Genomic DNA, 5,005 nt, shown 5'->3' with positions numbered 1-5,005 from the left:
AGGGGCTGGATGGAAGAAAAAACCAGGAATTCACGAGCAGCATTCGCTGGTTAAAAATCTTTAAGGGATGATTACATTGAAACATTTAATATTTATTTTGTCGCTTTGTTTCATTCGACGCGCCATGACTATTAATTTTTATTTATTTATAATGGACGAGCGTGATTGGCTTCTGAGTGAAAAAATCTCCAACATGTATAATCCAATGACCTTGTAAGTTTAAAGTTCATAATGGACCTGATGACAATTTTGCGCACATTTTAGCCAAAACAACCTATTTTCCCAGCCGTATTTAAATATATAAATAATTATGTCCTCCCATACATTGAACTACTCACGGTAATTAAATGAAAAATAAGAATATAATAACGTAAGGATGAGATTTCACTGTAACTCATAATGCAGCTGTCATCCTACAGCAATCGTACAGGCCTCGTCCAACAATTATAATAAATTGCAATTATAATCCGACTTCAATTATAAAATCCTTGGAAAATCGTAGAATCTGCAATATCGATAATAATTTATTTTCGTCTTTGTGTGTGTGAATTATTCTTACAATGCATTCTTAGCCTGACATCGGGATTTAAGACTCGGCAACAAAGGCTTGCATTTGGCACGTACTTGCATTGTTTCCTATCTCTTATATTTATCGAAATCATAGGAAAGTCTAGTGATTTATCAGACCTTATGGTTATTATTGCAAAATAAAGAGACTTTCGAAAGGTTCATTACAGATTTCAGTAGGGCGCCTGAAACACAGGACTTGGGGCGGCATTAGTTTGCACCTATTAAAACTCTTTGATAAATAGTTTCTCTCCTTTCTCAATCCCACCACTCAAACGACTCATGTATCCATTTATTTATCGATGTATTGCACGGGTCCTTCCTAAATTATGACCGTGGAAATTATTCGTCGGCACCCGTTTAAGAATGTCCTCATTCTTTTACTCGTGCAAAGCACATCGACCCCCAACGATCTCTGCTCTCGTTCTCTCTCTCTCTCTCTCTCTCTCTCTCTCTCTCTCTCTCTCTCTATGCCACACGCGCGCGCAAGCTAATCAAAGCCAATGCATCCATTCCCCTAGAGTACACTGGCGAAACGGCGGCACAATGCACACGTCCGACAACAAAACCGTCCCTGCCACATTTCGATGAGGAGTAGACGCGTGCACCCCACCGCCCCCCCCCTGGCTACAACCGACGCCACAAACACAACGTAAACGAGCTTTAGGTGCTCTCCCGACTTTAAATTCGGCGAATAGTGCCACGTCCGAGTCTCCCTGTGAGGTCCGCTTCCCGTCATCTCGAAGCCCAGTCGCGCCTGAGAGAGCAATTAGACGCGAGTAGAAAATTCCCGGCTCTTCCCGATTGTCCGCGAGCGAGGCCTGCGCTTCTCGCCAACTAAAATACTTGCGTTCCTCTCTCCCGCCCGGCCGTGTCCGAGTCACTAGTCAGGTCTGCGTGGGCCGGTGGCCGGAGGCCCCGGGTGGGGGTGGGCGGTGGAGGGCGGCGAGGGGGTCGGAGCGGGGGACGGGGGGGGAGGCAGAGTGGCTGACACGGCAGACGTTATCTTATCGTGGATTGATCGGCGACGGGGGAGGGGGAGCTACTACTCTCGTTCGGGCGGCAGCGATCGAAAGCGACGATCGGGAGTCCAATACCCCCCGGCCCCGCGTGCTATCAAATCGAGGCCCGTTGGTGCGCGCGCGCGCGCGCGCCCGTCTTTGCATACTTGGGCGCCTGTGTGCGCAATGAAAGAGAGCGATAAATACCCGGTAGGCGATACTTTACACTTATCGTAGATTCCGAATCAGGAAGGGGAGGGCTGCTATGTTAGGTATTCTTCGACGCCACTCCTCCTCTCCTCCCGACGCCACATCACGACAACGGTCGCGTCCTTTATTTTTTCGTGCACCCGCCCTTACTGCCATCGACGCCTTATACCTATTCAGTCGAGTCGGATACGCGTAAAATTGATACGTGAATTGGAAATAATTGTGAGTTTTCCTTCGCTTGGGCAGTTTATTTTTATCTTTACCTTTTCCCCTCGACATTTTTTTCTCTTCTTTGTATTACGCCTGATGGCATTGATAGAAAGCGATAGATAGAAATAGGAAGGAAATACGCGGAAGAGTTGGTATCGTGGGAAGTTGATTTTAATCCTCGGCAAAGATTTTAGAGGGCGATTTCGATTTTAATTTACTCGAATGAGCGTCAGCGGAGATAAAGTCAATCGCGATAAGCCGAGAAATTATTAAATCTTTAATGGAATTTGGAATTTCTGTAATTTATTTAGTGAAATGGTAGGATGCGTGCGTTGTATAAACAAAACATAAGATATTTTAATTTACCATTCATAACTAAACAGTTACATATTTATGATATCGCGCGTGAATGGTTAGAGCCAACAAACTCATAACTCGCGCTCCTAATCAATTTCCGATGCGCTCCAATAAAATATAAATTAATTTTACATATTTAACGTATAATGGAGCACAATAATAATAAAGGTGCCATGTAATCTATGCGCAATATAGTATACCAAGGTATTTATGATCTGGCGAGTTGATAAGAGAAAGTCGGGGGGGAGGGGGGGGCGAGAAAAGAATGCAAAAAAAAGAAAAACGATTTTGTATTGCACGTGCCCTAACTTTCGTAAAAATAATAATTAAACAACGGCAAGAGTTAGATTAACGCGAGCTTCACCTCCCATGACGAAGTCAAAATCCATTTCATTCGCGTAAACAGTTTACATACACGAGAGCCTATGAAACACTCCGAAGTCGTACTTCACGTTAAAGCGTTGGAGCGATTCGTCGATATAGTCGAAGAAAGTAAAATTAAACATACGCACAAGCGAGCGTACGACCCTCGTTGAGATTTCTTCGAGCTATCGGGATTATCATTATTTAACTTTTCAAACTGGATTCTCAAAATTTCTCGATGGTCTTGTTATTTTGTCGACGCTGTCATCTCTTTAAAACTCCAAATATTTTGAGAATTCTTTTCCCGATAACAAGACAAGTTTCTGCGAGTCACGGAGCCCGTGAAGGCGTTCATGTACGTATACATAAACGGCGGCAATAGAGACTCAAACAATGGTTGACGAGTCCGCGACAGCTAAATTTCGCAGACATCGCATTGGCGACTCAATTGTGAGAATATTGTGCGCGTCGAAAGTATGAAAACTTTTAATAGGAAAGTAAATACTTTCGCAATCGAGGCTCTTTTTTTTTTTTTTAGTACAATTCGAGTGAGATTTTTCGCGAATCAAGTGTCTCCGCTTTATGAGATTCCTATTTTCAACTTTCAGGCACATATCGTTCCAACTCCCCTCGTTCCAACCATTATACGAAAGGAATGGAAAACCATATTCATATATCTCTTACATCCTTGTACTTGATGCTACTTAAATCCACTAAATTATCACGACGTTCGAGTAATTGGCAATCGTACAGTAACGTAAAAGTCACTATTCCATGATTCTCGATGCTTTGCATTAAGTGAGACGAAATTCGAAAACGCCCTCGAAAATTGAGTGATAAGAGCGTGAGTGCATGGTGCACTGGTACGAACGAATAATTCGCAGAAATTATAAGAATCGCTTTTTATTAAAAGCACCGTCAATCGAGCGATAATAAAGCACCGTGAACGAGATGGGGACGATGTTGTCACGACATCGATAGATCATGAAATGAGGATGCGACGGCAATCGTGGCTCTGTGGCAAAATGAGTGACTTTTGTATTATCTCGTATTACTCGTTTAATATCAAAAAACTAATGTCCGGCAATAGACATTAGTCCGACAATTGCGCATAGACTGAGAAACTGTCGCTTGAGTCAACGCGTCCATATGGATGTGTCGGCCGTACTCTATAATCATCACCCATAGTTCGCCGATCGAATAATTCATCTCTACCGAATTCACATAAGACGGCTAATGCGACGGATGGAATAAAAAAAAAGATCCGTGACTCGTGACTCATGACTAAAATTTTCCCAGCCCATCATCGATCCATTAGAGAATTATCCCTCCAACCTATTCAAAATACACGTAATAATAAAGATTAACGGCGAGCGATAATGAGCATTATCGGGTGGGCTGACGATCATTTAGTCTGCATCATCTCGGGTCCAGCGGTGCCACGACAGTTTCGGCAATTCCCGTCGCGTCGATATCTCATGATAAAGGACGTTTAATGTCCGCCTCGCATTCACGGCTCGTTGCCGCGTAAACGCCACACTTGTCGTATTTACGGAGCCGTCCGCACCCCCGCGGAGGGTCGGCGCGTGACGCTCCTGACGATGAGGGGCGCCAAGACAAAGGGAGGACAAGAACGGCTCCCCCGTTGGGAAGTCGTGCGATGAAGTTCCGATCTCCTTGTCGGCTGGCGTTCAATCTCGGATCAGCTTGGCTTACCTAGTGGCTCGATGTAGCGCGGAAACGGCTTATTTGTATGTTGATTGTATCGAGGGCGCGCGCGCGCGACTTTCGCCACTCTGGCTTTTGTCTTTTGTCGAGTATCCGACGGGATTTGCCAATGCTTTATCCGGCAAAATTATTCACGCTCCCGCTGTTGGATGTGTTTAGGCCGATGGATGCGAGACGACGCTATTGTCCCTCCTAGGCTTTTGAAAAAGAGAGTGAGTGTGCCGGCAATACTAATGTAGCCTTTTTGCCGTAGACGATGAATAAGCTGAGCCGGCGGGAGGGAAATGCATTTCTGATAGGGAGAAGGAATTAAATTGGATGAAACATTTAATTAAAAGCGTCGCAATTCAACTAGAATTTGGAGTTTCAATTGATAATGAAATACTTACAATGCCACTTTTCAATGATTTTTTCGTTCAATTAGAGATTATATATTAGGGATAAATTAGTATGTTTCCGAGTAGCGCGAATGCTCGACGACTGGAAACGCCCATCAATCGCCACTACATACACATTTGAAATATTATGTTTATTAAACAAAAGTATTAAGAATTTTTATGGTGCCGCTG

The sequence above is a fragment of the Ceratosolen solmsi genome, unplaced genomic scaffold (genome assembly GCF_000503995.2).
Source record: "Ceratosolen solmsi marchali unplaced genomic scaffold, CerSol_1.0 scaffold2, whole genome shotgun sequence".
Classification (NCBI taxonomy): Eukaryota; Metazoa; Arthropoda; class Insecta; order Hymenoptera; family Agaonidae; genus Ceratosolen; species Ceratosolen solmsi.
This window is presented reverse-complemented; position numbering follows the sequence as displayed.